Below are 17,174 nucleotides of genomic sequence, written 5' to 3'. Positions count from 1 at the left end.
TAAGTACAAAATTTCTAACACAAATGACTGCATCTGGGCCAGGCATGTAGCACCCTCACCCACCACTGTAGCATAGCCAATAACTATTTGCTGAACATTTCTATGCTCTATATTTTTCTTCTTTTCCTCTGTACCACCCCATCACAGGACCCAAGTCATTTTGCTCACTTTAGATAGCTCTGGCAAGGCTGGTGAGTTGTCTTTTAAAATATAAGAGAGGGGCACCTGGGTGGCTCAGTTGGTTGAGTGTCTGACACTTGATTTTGGCTCAGGTCATGATCCCAGAGTTGTGGGATTGAGTCACGACTTAGCTCCATGCTGAGCATGTAGCCTGCTTGAGATTCTCTCTCTCTCTCTCTCTCTCTCTCTCTCTCTCTCTCTCTCTCCCTTTGCCCCCTTCCCCACTCATGCACGCTCTCTCTCTCTCTCTACAGTAAAGTAAAATAAAATAAAATAAAATAAAATAAAATAAAATAAAATAAAAGTGATAACCAGACAGCATTCAAGATCGTCCCTCCACAAATGTCACTCATTCACTCAATTTGGATATGCCCTCCTGAGTAGGAGGAGGAGGTGGAGTGAGAGGCAGCCCCTTGGAACTTGCACAGAACCCCATAGGGCCCTGGGAGTGTGGAGCAGGTGTCAGATCTGCAGGTGGGGAGGGGAGAAGGAATGCTGAGCGATCCACTCTCAGGGAGTGGTACTGAGTCACTGTCACAGGGGCTGTCTGAGCATTGGCAGCATGGAGGGAAAACCTGTGCCAACCTCACTCCCACCCCCAATCCTCTCCCCGAATCCTTCCCCCAGTGAGGCTCACCCTATCAGCTCTACTGGGCCAAGGAAGGGCCCAGAGAGCAGGGCCTGCCTCCAAGACTGTCCCCATCCCTGTGAGGCCCCTAATGAGAGGTAGATGAGCACATGAGAGATGCCCTTGTGCATTGATGTGGAAGGAGATGATCACTAGGGTCAGGGGGTGGGGGAGACTTCCCCAGTGCAGAGGAGGAGAGAAAGGAACAAGATGGGTTCTGAGAATGGCCTGCGGATGAGAACTGCTGTGTGCCATCAGTTCCTTTCATCTTCCAGTTCTGGGTGTACCTACAATGGTTTCATCCGCCTGCCGAGGTCCTGGAACTGAGGGAGAATGCTGAATGGTGCCAAACACAGGGGCAGAGGCAAGAGCTTTAGGAAAGGCGCTAGAGTGCCTCCAGTGTCTGTGTCGGGCCTCGATGGCATCACAGGAGCAGTACACCAGGGCCATTGTGTTGCTTCATCTTCTTGGAATGAAAGTTTGAACATTTGAAGAGTGTGGGATGCTTTAAGCAAAAACTCAACTTGATTGGCAGTTACTACGTATTCGCTCTGTGCCAGGCATTGTGGGAGGTTCTGCAAGGGAACTGGAGATGAGCAGGACATGGTCTCTGTCCTCAAGAGGTCTGAGGACTAAGAGTAGGGAAAAAAGATCCACACAAATTTGTTTACTGAGGAACAGATCACCAGAAGAAGCCAGGGGAAAGTACTTAGAATGTAGAAATTGAGGTAGCATAAATAATTTAGAGGTAATTTTATCTTTCTTTTGCCATCCTTGAACAAGAGTCAAGAATTGTTCTACTTTGGTGCTGCAAGATTAAAAATAAAAGATACAAAGCAGTAAAATTGAGGTTTACTGTGGCTTCCTAGGGGATCCTCATCAGTTTATGTTCATAACTTTTGAACCTGCCACTTTCATGTTTAATACTGATGATTTGAAGTGTTTTGGATATCAGATTGATTAAAAAATTTTTTTTAATTTACATCCAAGTTATTTAGCATATAGTGCCACAGTGATTTCAGGAGTATATTCCTTAATGCCCCTTACCCATTTAGCCCATGCTCCATCCCACAACCTCTCCAGTAACCCTCTGTTTGTTCTCCATATTTAAGAGTCTCTTATGTTTTGTTCCCTCCCTGTTTTTATATTATTTTTGCTTCCCTGCTCTTATGTTCATCTGTTTTGTATCTTAAAATCCTCATATGAGTGAAGTCATATGATATTTCTCTTTCTCTGACTAATTTCATTTGGCATAATACCCTCTAGTTCCATCCACATAGTTGCAAATGACATTTAATTCTTTTTGATTGCCGAGTAATACTCCATTGTATATATATACACTACATCTTTATCTATTCATACATCGATGGACATTTGGGCTCTTTCCATACTTTGGCTGTTGTTGATAGTGTTGCTATAAACATTGGGGTGCATGTGCCCCTGCGAAACAGCAAACCTGTATCCCTTAGATAAATACCTAGTAGTGCAATTGCAGGGTCATAGTATAGTTCTAGTTTTAATTTTTTGAGGAACCTCCCTGTTTTCCAGAGTGGCTGCACAAGTTTGCATTCCCATCAGCTGTGCAAAAGAGATCCTCCTTCTCCACATCCTTGCAAACATCTGTTGTTGCCTGAGTTGTTAATGTTAGCCATTCTGACAGGTGTGAGATGATGTCTCATGGTGGTTTTGATTTGTGTTTCCCTGATGATGAGTGATGTGGAGCATTTTTTTCAGGTGTCGGTTGGCTGTCTGGATGTCTTCTTTGGAGAAGTGTCTATTCTTGTCTTTAGCTCATTTTCTAATTGGATTATTTGTTTTTGGGGTGTTGAGTTTGATAAGTTCTTTATAGATTTTGGATACTAACCCTTTATCTGATATGTCATTTGCAAATATCTTCTCCCATTCTGTTGGTTGCCTTTTAGTTTTGCTGATTGCCTTCTTCACTGTGCAAAAGATTTTTATTTTGATGAGGTCCCAGTAGTTCATTTTTGCTTTTGTTTCCCTTGCTTCCGGAGACATGTTGAGTAAGAAGTTGCTGCAGCCAAGATCAAAGAAGTTTTTGCCTGCTTTCTTCTCAAGGATTTTGATGGCTTCCTGTCTTACATTGAGGTCTTTCATCCATTTTGAGTTTATTTTTGTGTATGGTGTAAGAAAGTGGTCCAGGTTCATTCTTCTGCATGTTGCTGTCCAGTTTTCCCAGCACCACTTGCTAAAGAGACTGTCTTTTTTCCATTGGATATTCTTTCCTGCTTTGTCAAAGATTAGTTGGCCATACGTTTGTGGGTCCATTTCTGGGTTCTCTATTCCGTTCCATGGATCTGAGTGTCTGTTTTTGTGCCAGTCCATACTGTCTTGATGATTACAGTTTTGTAGTATAGCTTGAAGTCCGGGATTGTGATGCCTCCTGCTTTGTTTTTTGTTTTTTTTTTTCAAGACTGCTTTGGCTATTCAAAGTCTTTTCTGGTTCCATACAAATTTTAGGATTGTTTGTTCTAGCTCTGTGAAGAATGCTGGTGTTATTTTGATAGGGATTGCATTGAATATGTAGATTGCTTTGGGCAGTATTGACATTTTAACAATATTTGTTCTTCCTATCCAGGAACATGGAATCTTTTTCCTTTTTTTTGTGTGTCTTCTTCAATTTCTTTCATAAGCTTTCTGTAGTTTTCAGTGTACAGATTTTTCACCTCTTTGGTTAGATTTATTCCTAGGTATTTTATGGATTTTGGTACAATTGTAAATGGGATTGATTCCTTGATTTCTCTTTCTGTTGCTTCATTCTTGGTGTATAGGAATGTAACAGATTTCTGTGCATTGATTTTATATCCTGTCAGTTTGCTAAATTCATGGATCAGTTCTAGCAGTTTTTTGGTGGAATCTTTTGGGTTTTCCATATAGAGTATCATGTCGTCTGCGAAGAGTGAAAGTTTGACCTCCTCCTGGCCTATTTGCATGCCTTTTATTTCTTTGTGTTGTCTGATTGCAGAGGCTAAGACTTCCAATACTATGTTGAATAACAGTGGCAAGAGTGGACATCCCTGTCTTGTTCCTGACCTTAGGGAGAAAGCTCTCAGTTTTTCCCCATTGAGGATGATACTTGCATTGGGTCTTTCATATATGGCTTTTATGATCTTGAGGTATGATCCTTCTATCCCTACTATCTTGAGGGTTTTTATCAAGAAAGGATGCTGTATTTTGTCAAATGTTTCTCTGTATCTATTGAGAGGATCATATGGTTCTTGTCCTTTGTTTTACTGATGTGATGAATCACACTGATTGTTCTGTGGATTATTGACCAGCCTGTACCAAATGTACTCCCAGCAGGGGCAATGCCTCTCCCCGTGTGGCCTGAGGACTGCTGGACCTCACTCTGCTCCTGGGGATTTGCCCTTCCCACCAGAGCACTGCCAGGTATTGAGCTGCAAAATTTCAGACTCTGTGCTCCCCTGTTTATAGAGTCTTAATTGAATTTAAACCCTCTCCTTTCTCCTTTCTCCCTTTTTTGTTCAGTCCCCATGGCTGTTTCTACTTTTCCACTTACTCTCCAGCTGCTTTTGGGGGGGGTGCTTTTCCCATATTCTAACCTCCACCCCCCCCCCCCCCCCGCCCCATCTCTGTCCTCTCTCTGCAAACAAAAATAGCTCCCTGTCCTCCGTGGCTTCTCTCTCTCCCAGTTCACCTCTTTGTGCTGCATACCTGCTGAATTCTGTGGTTCAGGTTGTGAAGATTGTTGTGTTAATTCTCAAATCAGTTTTCTAGGTGTGCAGAATGGTTTAGTGTTGATCTGGCTGTATTTCATGGATGCCAGATGCAAAAAAAAACACAAAAAACTAGGCTGAGTTTTGATGAAAATACCAGTCTTATTTCCTAATTCATATGAAACTATTCATGCTGAAATAAGAGACCTAAAATATGAGTGTATTTCCATAGAGGGGATTTAGAGACATTAGGAGTGCAGGTTTTATTATAGTGTTTAAAAAAATCTTTTTGGGGGGCATCTGGGTGGCTCAGTTGGTTAAGCACTAGACTTCAGCTCAGGTCATGATCTCACAGTCTGTGGGATCTCACAGTCAGGTTCTGTGCTGGCACCTCAGAGCCTAGAGCCTGCTTGAGATTTTGTGTCTTCATCTCTCTCTGCCTCTCCCCTGCTCATGCTCTTTCTGTTTCTCAAAAAAAAAAAAAATTAAATATTAATTTTTTTAATTTTATTTTTTAAGTTTATTTATATATTTAGAGAGAGACAGAGACAGCATGAGTGGGGGAGGGGCGGAGAGATAGAGAAAGAATCCCAAGTAGGCTCTGCACTGCCAGAGTAGAGCCCAATGCAGGGCTTGAACCCAGCAACCTTGAGATCATGACCTAAGGTGAAACCAAGAGCCAGACTGAGCCACCCAGGCACCCCTCATTATAATGCTTTATTTCCCTAACAAAGAGGAACGTAGAGTCGGAATGGAATGATTGAATGACTTAGCATTAAAACAACAAACATTTTTTGAAAAATTTAAATGACTTAGTTTTTTTTCTAATAATCATATAGTATCTCCTACTTATAGTCCTCTAGTCTTCTCTTTGGATGACATCACCTCCTTTGAGGAACTTTGGGGTTGGTTTTTGTTTTGGCAATGATCCCAAAGGAAGAGGATGCCTTTACCGTCGGAGAGAACTTTGGTGCCCTCTACTGGTGGTTTTGGTTTCTTCAAATTGCAGGCCTCCATTTGATGGTTCATGGAATCCATTTAGTGGGTTCTATCAGAATTTTCTTAAAAAGTGAAAATGTAGATTACCATATAGTAAGTATAAATATTTATGTGTGAAACTTTGTTTCCAGTATGTATATATGAATGCAGAATCCAGGTGATTTCCAGTTAGCAACATTTAGCACCTATATCCAGCAGGATATAGAATTAGCATGAGGGGAGTGAGGCAGGGTGGAATAAGTGCAGGGTTAGATCCTATCTCTATTTAAAATTTTGAAATTTGGTTTATCATGGGTTTTGTGCATTAATTTTGATTTTAAAAAAGCATTGCTTTACAATAGTATTTATTTTGATTACTGAGCTTTTTGGTGCCCTAAGTGAGTGTCTCGCTTGTGTCTCTCTGACAGTCAGTGTGCTTTATGGAGGGACTGGAGAAGGTGGGCCAGCCTGTGGAGCCGTGAATAGGAGGCACACGTGGGGATGAGAAGGGACAGTGCGTGTGATGTCTTCTTCTGAGGTAGGAGGTGAAGCCATCAGCAAAGAGTGAAGGACACAGGCCTCGGAAGAGGGGGAAGATTGAGCATGGCTGATGAGGGGACAGGAGAGGGAGAAGGTCCAGGAGAAGTGGAGGCTGGTCACACAGCATGAAGCCCTCTGCCCACAGCTAGATACTGCCATTGTGGCAACGCCGTCCTCATCTCCGGCAGCCACAGGTGTTGGGGAAGTAGGGAAGACAGGAGGGACCCGAGGTCTGGGGTTGTTGGGGTGGAAGGACAGGAACAGAGAGAGGAGGGCAAAGGTGCCAGGTGATTCTGCATCTGAGACAGGGAGGCAGGCGAGAAGGAAGGTCAGGAGATTGCTGGGTGGGGTGGAGTCTTAGGGAGCAGGCAAGGGGTGGGCAGAGGATTCCAGGTGAATATTAAGAGGCTGCGGTCAAAGAGTGAGTGGACTACAGAGTGAGCGGACTGGAATTCAAAATTTCAGAGGAAGTGCAGTTGTAGGTGAAGCCCCTTAAACGACTCTCCCGCTGAGAAGTTGCCTTGAGTGTGTGAGCGGTCACGTGAACAAAATGGTATATACTTGATGACATAAGGGCTCCTGAGACTTCTGAGTATTGCGTGTCTACTAGGTAAGATTTAGAAATATAGTTCCTCTAAAATTAGATGTTGATAATATATTACAACAATGGCCAGAAACAGTGGTCAAGAAACATACAGATAGACGCAAAAAGGGATTCATTTTGAATTCGAACCCCCTGGCTTTCTCTGGCTCACATTCCTCAGCCTCTGGGTCTCGGATTCCCTGTTGCTCCTCCTGGAAGATGACTCCTCTGCTCCACCCACCCCCATCTCTACCCTCCTGGCTCCCAGCATGGCACCCACTCTTTGCCCCATGGCTCTCTTCCCGTTCAGAGCGCCACCACGGGCCTTGTCTGTCCTGCCTTCTGGTGATCGCCCTCTACTCATTTGTTACCCCATCTCAATTTGCAATGAACCAGCCCTTTAAAATAGTTCCTTTTTAGAAGAAATAACTATCTGAAGTTTTACAGAATTTGTACAGTATTCTCTTTCATTCATCAAAAGGTATTACCTAGTCCTTGAATTCAAACCCGTGCACATAAATTGAGAGGCCACATAAATACATGCATGCATGCATACATACATGCATCCACTAAAATGCATGCAATGCATACACACATGCATCCAGGAAAACCCACGCATGCATCCAGTAAAATGAGATGCTTCCTTTCTCTGTGCCTCCTCCCTCTCTCCTTCCCCTGAGTTTGCTCTCCTCCAGGCCTCTCTGCTCCTCTCTCACCCTGGGGGCCCACAGCTCTCCCACAGCCATCTTCCTTGCACTCAGAGTGCTCCCCCGATCTGCAGTCCCGGCTATCTCAGGTCCCCATTGGACTGCTATACCTGCTGCCTCTCCAGCACCTCATGCTCAACACCAGCCCAAGCCCACATATGCTCCCTCCTCACCCCTAAGTCAGGAAGCCAGTTTCCCCTCAGTTGTCAGTAATGCTGGAAACTAGAATTCACCCCACCCCCACTCCTCCCATCCTAGGCCACTCCTCAGGTACTGCTGGGTGTGTTTTTCTCCAAAGGGTCTCCTGACCCCTGACTTCCCTCCCCACCTCCATCACCCCAGACGAGCCTCTCCTCACCTTATCCTGCTTCAGTACGAGGCCCTGATGGAGCCGGGGTCCAATCTCCACTGTCCCTGCTTCTGCCCTGCATACCACTGCTGCATTAACCCCTTTCACATAAAGCTTAATACATATGGTGAGGTTTTTTGGGGTGATAGTGGGGCTCACAAGGTCTGCAGCTGCCAAGAAAGGCCAAGAAATGGCCAAGAAAGAATCTTTGAAGATGTTTTGGTACAAAAAGCTGATTTTATTAAAGCACAGGGACAGGATCCGTGGGCAGAAAGAGCTGCTCTGGGACCACGAGGAGAGACTGGTTACATACTAGGAGATGGGGGAGGTAAAGTCCAGGTTAAGTTTCCAATGAGACTTCCATATGCTAAAGAAGACTCACAGGATACAGGAGGCCTTGATAGTGTCAAGCTAAGGTTTTCCCTCTAGCAAAGCATTAGCATTAAGACAGTAGGGAGTTCCTGGAGAAAGGTTTTACTCTACCTGCGTCAAGTATTTGCCAATGGGCTGCAGGTTATAAGGAAATTTAGTTCTATTTGCCATTTCCTTCTGCCTTTGTTTCCCATATCACTATGGAGGAGTGATATTGGGGCTCCAGGAAACAGAGTCTATAGGTTTCTGGAGATTAGGCTATTGACAAGATTGCCTTTTTCTTGTGATTTACTAAAATATTTGTAAATAGATGGATCAGGTCCTGCAGGACTATGATCTCTATCAGTTAGCCATTTGTTTTTCCCCTTTCTTTTGTTCTTGGGCAGCCAGGAGTGCCTGAAGAATATCACACATATCCCCCCTGGGGGTGGGGGCGGAGTAGTGGTGCGGCCTGTCCCCTTGCCTTATACTCCCTCATCAGGAGTTATCATTAGAAGCAAAAACAGAAACTCCTGTGACTTCTTGCTGCCCTTAGCACACACTGACTCCTCTGCCTCATTTGCAAAGTTCTCCATCTCCCTGCTTTCAAATAACATGCCTGTGTCTCAGATCTTAACCATACTGCAATTCTTTCTTTGGGTGAAACAAACTTCCCACAAATAATGACTCCGTCCAAACCCTTGCACTAAGACTTGACCTACCGTGACTTCTGGAAGCCCAAGTTTGCATCCCTGTGATGACCCAGCCTCCTTTTGAGTTCCTATTTGAGAAAAACTCAAGGAATGCATCGTTTGTCCTAACCAAGACCTGAAGATAGAGCTCTGACACACCTCTTTCTTGGAGCATTTACTAAAATAAGCTTACAGTTGTGTATTTTTCCTCTGTTCCTTTGAAATGTATACATATCTCCTACAACCTGGGAGTGTCTTTCTCAAGGACCCAAAAGCCATTCCTCTGAAATGTAATCATCAGAAAGGACTGGACCTCTTCTGTCTTCCAGTCTCGGTGGGAGGACAGGATCCTAACTTCATGATTGCCAGCCAGCAGATACAGCTGAGCTAACCATGATTACACTGACACCCACTTCTTGAAAGTTCTCATTTCCCTGCCTCTATTGGGCCCCTGCCCACACCCCCTCCCTACTCTCTCAGTCTCCCTTTGAAAATGCCAGTCAGCTCTGCACAAATTGGGGTGGGCTCAGCTCTTTCCCCAACTGATAGGAGCTACTCGATAAAATCTGTTTCCACCACTTTAAGGTCTCACTTTATCTTTGACACCTGAAGCAACGATTGTGCCTCCTCCTGTGACCACCTAAATCCTGTTGATCCTCAGCCTCTTCTGAAATCCTGCGACTGATCCCACCACCACTGATCTCTGCTCTCAGGGACCCTCCATTTGGACTGCCATTGGGATCACCCAGTTCCAGCTGACGGACCATCTGAACCTGACTGAGGTGCCAGTTTTCTGTCATTTAGGATTGAATCCAACTGGTTGTTTTCAATACTGCAAGGTAGAAGACACTCCTACTTTATTATTCTCCTTTGTGCCTAGTCTAAATGTTACGGAACCAGGCTGGAATGCTGGTGGAAAAACCAACCGGCACTCAGAGATCTTGGTGGATCAGAGATTTATTTAACACCAGCAGGCTCAGAGGAGACTGTTTCTCCAAAGATCTGAGCGCCAAATGCAAGTGGGGAGGGTAATTTACAGTTGTCAGCTTCCATAAGTGTGGGGGTTTTCCTGAGCTCAGCAAACCAAGGAAGAACCCGGAGGAGTGGTCTCTAAGCTAGAGACCAGAGCTTGTTTTAGTCCCGTTGGCCATCTTTGGCGCAGTATTTTATTCATTTCTCTGACATAAGTACTTACATAGAAAGTACTCAAATACTAACAGGATGAATCGAAATACTGGAAATTGTTGTAGTTTAGTGTAAATTAAAATGCAGACCTCGATCACCTTAATTACAACTTCAATGGGTATGGTTGGTTTTGCATATATTTTAGGATCAGAAAGTAGACTCAACAAGGAAATGAGTTACCAGCAGGGGTGAGGCAATAAAGGAGAGGTGACTGTAGTAAACCAGCTTAGTCCAGAAAATATTAAAGGGAACTTGTTTGTGAAGAAATATGTTTTGAATAGTTGTGAAGCATAGCTCCCAGACTTGGGGTGGGGTCTACCACCTGCTTCTCAATATTCCTTTACTCTCCTATTCTCTTTTTCATCCTTCTGATCACTCCCCACCTATTAAAAAAGAGGATATAGGGGCACCTGGGTGGCTCAGTCAGTTGCGGTTAACCATCTGACTCTTGATTTTGGCTCAGGTCATGATTTCACGGTTTGTGGGTTCGAGACACACATCGGGCTCTGCGCTGGCAGCATGGAGTCTGCTCGGGATTCTCTCTCTCACTCTCTTTCAGCCCCTCCCCTGCTCTCTCTCAAAATAAATAAATAAACTTTTTTTTTTTTAAAGAAGATATAAATCTGTCTCCAGTCCAAACACAAACCCAAGTTATATTCCAAATATTTGCCTATTTCCCTCTAAGCAGTTCTTTGTCCTGTTCTCTCTCATGGTCTTTCTTGTTTCCTATTTCCTGAAGCCATCTATAATTTTTATATCCCCTTGGTAACAATACATGGACATTCACCCCCGGTTTGCAGATGAAGTCACCAAATCAGAGTGCAGTGAGGGTTGCCCGAGGTTACACAATGAACCTGGCCCCACGTGGGGGTAGCCCTGGAGTTTGCAGCCTGTGGCCTGGTGCCTGAGCTGGAACACGGGCACACAAAGGAAGCTGCAGGCACAGCGTTCTGCTGTGGATGGTTACTGAGCTCACATGCATTATCGGGATCTTTTGTTTCCTGTAAGGCCCAGCATTTTCTTTCTCCAGGTCAGGCAGGCCTGTGGGTTTCTCTGCAGTCTCCTCCCCTGCACTTGGAATACAGAAGCTAGAAGATATGCTTTATCTAGACAAGCTTTAAGATTGTGCAAACCAGGAGCACTGGCGGGGGCTCAGTCGGTTAAGCGTCAGACTTAGGCTCTGGTCATAGTCTCACAGCTCATGAGTGTGAGCCCCACGTTTGGCCTGGAGCCTGGAGCCTGTAGCCTCCTTCAGATTCTGTGACTGTGCAGACCAAAAGAGCTGGCATTGGTAATTTGTGTGAGTTTTTTAATCAGCAAAGCCAGGGGTGGGGCAACATCGTTTACTTGTAATTAATGAATTTAGACCCTGAAAGTGCTTTTGCTTTTGGTTGGGCAAGCTTGCCTTGTGACTATGTTCAATTTGGGGGAGTTCACGTGTTCTTTTGTTATAAAAGAGAAGCTGTCACCAGCTAGACCCTAAGACCTGACCTTTACTGCCCACCTGCTTGTGTCCCCCAAACTTTCTCCCATAATTATCCTTAAGCTCTTCCTTCTAACTAATCTCTGAACACGGGCAAATGGAAGTCAAAATTGCCCCTCCAGCAGTAGTGACTCCTGTGACAAAACCTGCAGCCTGCAGAAGCCACTTAGACCAATTTGAGCTTTAACCACTGATTTGCACCTGTGCAGATGGACCATGGAGTGACCTGTAGAATGACCAGCAACTACCTTTATTTCATTATAATGCTGAAATCTCTGCCCAAGGAGGAGCACAAGCCTCATTTACATAACACACAATGAACATACAATGAATATGCACATAGGCATGTTTCCTTAAGGTGCAAGTGTGACCTTATGCCTGCCCCTATACACGGTGACAAGACTTCCCTATCTACATATTCATCCTAACACTGAATAAAAGGGACCCATCCACCCTTGCTTGTGCAGTTAGACCTCCTTATTAGCTACAGATAAAGTTTTCTTTGTGTCACAACTCAACCTGATGCAGTTTGACTCAACAAGGAGCAAACTCACATTGGCTTGGTTACAAAGCTGGGTACTGCAACAGAGTAGTTCATCTTTCCTAATCTTGCCCTCATCAGATCAGTACTACCAGTGGGGTTTGGTTATAGTTTATGTAAATGGTGCTTCTGAGGATGGGGCATTTGGATTTGAAGACTTCCTAACTACCCTGAACTGAGGAGGGTGACTGTAACTGAACTCTTTTGAGTTTGCTCCTTGGTGAATTACAGGTAGACACTACACTGGCGGGGGGGGGGGGGGGGGGGGGGGGGGAGGAGAGGAGGGTTGTTACACCAAGTAAACTTTATTTGCAGCAATTATTAAAGAGATCAGGGGAATAACTTCCAAAGCCATAACTCCCTGAGCAGGGGTGAGCAGTTTCCTTTTATTTAGGGTTTAGAATGAATATTCAGAAAGGGGAGCTTTCTCATTGTCTGTAAAGGTTGCACAAGCTTAGAAAACACGAAAGGTATGGTGTGTTAATGAAGCTTGGGCTCCCGCTAGGGCAGAGACTTTAACATTATAGTGAGGCAGAGGTAACTGTCAAAGGAGGGGAAGTGGCTAAGGGCAAGCTCCAAGAGCTAGTATAAATTAGCTGGGGTCTTGGTCTCCTTATCTTGGGAGGGGGCTTTAGGGCCTTGCTTACTTTTGAAATAGCACTGGAAGTTTTAACCACTGATTATTGTCTCTGATACAGTTAGACTATTTTCTTGCCTGGTAGAAACTGTTAGTTTTTGCACTTTCTTTGTTCCCTCAAAGTCCTTAACTGCTGAGGTTTTTGCATTGTGTGTGTGTGTGTGTGTGTGTGTGTGTGTGTGTGTGTGCAATTCTGACAGCTCCTAGGAAGTTCTGTAGGAAGTGTGCTTGGACAAGTAGGGTATAGATGGGGGGTGGAGGACTTGGGGTGGGGGTTGGGGTGGGGGTGAGGGGATGGGGATAGATGGGGGCCTGAAATGACTTCTTTTGTATCAGAAAAGCTGTGTCTTGACTTTCTTTTACTGGAGACCCCTAACTCCTTCTGCTTACAAAACTGGCTGTTCCTATTTACATAGCACTGTTGAGTTAGCATGGAAAGTCCTGTGTTCTAGGAAACCACTGCCCCAGCACATGAAAAATCCCAGCTTTAGACAATGTACGCTGAAGGTTGAGGAAAATGTATAAATCCATATGGCCAGCCCCCAAGTGTCCCAAAAGCAACACTGCTTTTAGTGTCAAATGGATACAGCATAGATTATCTGTCTTCCAGAGTTGGTGTTGCTGATGTTGGCCGTCATGATTTGCAGTTCACAATAATCGATTATTCATTCATGTATGACTCTAAGTGATGCAACTGAAGTCTGCAATCTCAGTGTGTCCTAAGTGTTCATTATTTTAAAGAAAGATGGAAGGACACATACAATTGGATTAAGAAATTTAATAACCATCAGTGTTCTATAGTTTTCAGAGTGTAGGTCTTTCACCTCTTTGGTTAGGTTTATTCCTAGGTGTCTTGTTACTTTTGGCGCAATTGTAAATGGGATTGTTTTCTTAATTTCTCTTTCTGGTGAAAGAAATTGAAGAAGACACAAACAAATGAAAAGACATTCCATACTCATGGGTTGGAAGAACAAATCTTGTTAAAATATCTATACTACCCAAAGCAATCTACACATTTAATGCAATCCCTATCAAGATACCACCAGCATTTCTTGTAGAGCTAGAACAAACAATCCTAAAATTTGTATGGAACCACAAAAGACCCCAAATAGCCAAAGCAACTTTGAAAAAGCAAAGCAAAGCTGGAAGGATCACAATTGCAGACTTCAAGTCATATTACAAAGCTGTAGTCATCAAGACAGTATCGTACTGGCACAAAAATAGACATACATCAATGGAACAAGATAGAAAACCCAGAAATAGACCCAAAACTATATGGTCAATTAATCTTTGACAAAGCAGAAAAGATTATCCAATGGGAAAGGGCAGTCTCTTCAACAAATGGTGTTGGGAAAACTGGACAACAACATGCAAAAGAAAGAAACTGGACCACTTTCTTACACCATACACAAAAATAAACTCAAAATGGATGAAAGGTTAAATATAAGACAGAAAACCATCAAAATCCTAGATGAGAAAACAGTCAACAACTTCTTTGACCTCAGCCGCAGCAACTTCTTACTAGACACGTCTCTGGAGGCCAGGGAAACAAAAGCAAACGTGAACTATTGGGACCTCATAAGGATAAATAGCTTCTTCACAGTGAAGGAAATAATCAACAAAACTAAAAGGCAACCTGTGGAATGGGAGAAGATATTTGCATATGACATATCTGATACAGGGTTAGTATCCAAAATATATAAAGAACTTATCAAATTCAACACCCCAAAACCAAATAATCCAATTAGAAAATGGGCTAAAGACATGATTAGACATTTTTTCCAAAGAAGACATACACATGGCCAGCAGACACATGAAAAGATGCTCAACATCACTTATCAGGGAAATGCAAGTCAAAACTACAATGAGATATCACCTCTCACCTGTCAGAGTGGCTCACCCAAGTTCATTCTTCTTCATTATCACTATCCGGTTTTCCCAATACCATTTGCTGAAGACACTGTCTTTTTTCCATTGGATATTCTTTCTTGCTTTGTCAAAGATTCGTTGGCCATACATTTGTGGGTCCATTTCTGGGTTCTCTATTCTGTTCCAATGATCTATGTGTCTGTTTTTGTGTCAGTACCATACTCTCTTAATGATAACAGCAGAAACAGACTCTTAGTTATACAATACAAACTGATGGTTACTGGAGGGGAGATGGGTGGAGGGATGGGTTAAATAGGTGATGGGGATTAAGGAGTGCACTTGTTGTGATGAGCACTGGGTAATGCATGGAATTGTTAAATCACTGTATTGTACACCTGAAACTAATATAACACTATGTTAACTAAGTGGAATTAAAATAAAAACTAAAAATAAGAAACTTAATAATCAAGAGTACATTCTGCCCAAAGATAGAAAAGAATTTGGGATTGGACATTGCTATAGCTTGAATGTTTGTGCTCCCTCCACCCCCCAGCCCCAGCCAAATTCCAAATTCATGTGTTGATGAAATCTTAATGCCCAGTAGGATGGGACTGGTATGTTGGGCCTTTGGGAGGTGATCAGGTCATGAAGGTGAGTATTCATGAATGAGGTTAGTGTCCTTATAGAAGAGGCTCGAGAGAGGTTTTTTTTGCCTCTTCCACCATGTGAGGATATGAGAAGTCTTCAACTAGGAATAGGGCCTTCACCCAACCATTCTGGCACCCTGGTTTGAGACTTCCAAGTTCCAGAACTGTGAGCAATAAATGTTTGTTGTTTATAAGCTACCCAGTCTGTGGTATTTTGTTATAGTTGCTGAACTAAGACAAGTATGGTGAGGAAGGGGATGTGAAGTCATATACGGAGGCTAAATCTCACAACTTGGATTAGATAGCCAAGTCCCTCTAAATCAATCCAAAATTTTACCATCTGCCAAAAACTATATTTTGAAAATAGTGGCTGCTATATTATCTTGGATTGAATACATGAACACATGCATTATCACACCTTTGATTGCTTTATGAAACTACATAAAATTACAATTCCTGATTCAGAGGTGTCAACTAAAATGTTTTGTGGGTGAGCAAAAGGGGAAATTTGATAACAGATATCTTGGCCCCTTACAATGTGGAACCAATTTTGTCAGGTCTTACTACAGATGTTTTTTATACTAAATCAAAGAGTATGTCAACTCACAGCAACAACAACAAAAATGTTCCCCCTACTTCCTAGTTATTCTGATTTGAACAATGGAGTTTCAAATGGTCTTCTTGACTTATGTGGATATTTTAACAATGCTGCATAAATAAAAAGAACGTTGATATCTTGTCCAAATACAAACTAGATTTTGCTTATTTATGAACATATTTGGCAGATATTGTACATATAATTTTGGCAAATTCCATTCTGTCTATAAACTTCTTGGTAGAGAAAATGAAAAGATGCTACCTCCCAAATATCCTGCACACCATGTATACAAACACCATTAAAAGGGGTGTCATTGGCTTATTGTGATATTTAATGCAAGTTTTGATCATTTTTCAGTTTTCTCAAAATGTGCTACTAATGAAATTTTTGCCTTATAGAAATAGAAGGAGATAGCCTCTTCAGACATCTACCCACAAGACGGCTATCACTGTTGCTGGTCATATATTAATAGAAACAAAAGACTTGATTGACAAACAGCTGGTCTACAAAAACAAGTCTGTAGATACAAAGTGAATACTACTGAAGAGCTAAGACCTAATTCCTACAAGTCTGAAAACCTTTTCTTCTGGTTTCTGGCCCAGCATGTAAGAAACTGGAAGTTGCCACTCCATCCTAACAAGAAGTAAAAGGCTGACCAAATTGGAAAATCAGCAACTCTTCTTATCCATGGGAGAAGTGAGGTCACAGGGCAAATAGCTGCCCTCAAATTGGAGAGACCCCCATGTGAATACAGGGAATCACAACTTACCTGACCAGAAGCCCGCAAGCATAGTTTGCCATGGGAACCAGTTCCAGGGTAGGGAAACTTCAACTGTAATTGATGAATTCGTGGGAACTCAGTGTGGACAACTCTGAGAGTTAAAAACTTCAAGGGGTATAGTTTCATCAATTGTAATAGTCTAGTTGGGAATGGTGATAATGGGGGAGGTAAAGGGTATATGGGAAATCTCCACCTTCCCCTCAATTTTACTTTGAATCTAAAAATGCTCTTAAAAAAAGTCTTAATTAAAAAATTTTACTTTTAAACCGAAGAAGGACCCAATCATTGATGGCTCCATACTTTTGTATATTTTACTTCCAGGATTTTTTTTTTTTAATTTTTAATGTTTATTTATCTTTGAGGGAGACACAGCATGAGTGGGGGAGGGGCAGAGAGAGAGGGAGACACAGACTCTGAAGCAGGCTCCAGGCTCCAAGCTAGCAGCAGAGAGTCTGAAGCAGGGCTTGAACTGGTGAGATCATGACCTGAGCTGAAGTTGGCCACTTAATCGATTGAGCCACCCAGGTGCCCCTACTTCTAGGATCTTGACCAGGTTCTCACAGTGAACACTGAGGGAAAATCTCCTTATGTTTCCAGCAGAAGAGGAGAAAAGTCACCTTTTTGAAATAAGCCAGAGCATTCTGTTCTTTTTAACAAGGCTTCTCTCAGGAAAATATATCTACTCAGAGACTAACTGACCTGGGGGAAGGAAAGTACCCAACTCCAG

General features: G+C 43.0%; 1 protein-coding gene across 6 annotated transcripts in view; it reads left to right on the top strand.

Annotated features, from left to right (window-relative positions):
* The window catches only part of KLHL6 (kelch like family member 6), a 156,251-nt gene extending 139,533 nt beyond the window's left edge, over positions 1-16,718 (top strand). For 2 of the 6 annotated variants that reach the window (XR_007155672.1, XR_007155671.1), the window contains exon 9: positions 9,292-10,354. The gene's annotated coding sequence lies outside the window, so the exon portion shown is untranslated. Of the gene's footprint in view, positions 1-9,291; positions 10,355-16,064 lie in introns of those variants that run through there. The other 4 variants (XR_007155666.1, XR_007155668.1, XR_007155669.1 and 1 more) reach the window with 4 other exon arrangements.
* The last annotated feature ends 456 nt before the right edge of the window (positions 16,719-17,174 follow it).

Source organism: Prionailurus viverrinus, chromosome C2, assembly GCF_022837055.1.
Source record: "Prionailurus viverrinus isolate Anna chromosome C2, UM_Priviv_1.0, whole genome shotgun sequence".
Lineage (NCBI taxonomy): Eukaryota > Metazoa > Chordata > Mammalia > Carnivora > Felidae > Prionailurus > Prionailurus viverrinus.
This window is presented reverse-complemented; position numbering and strand designations above follow the sequence as displayed.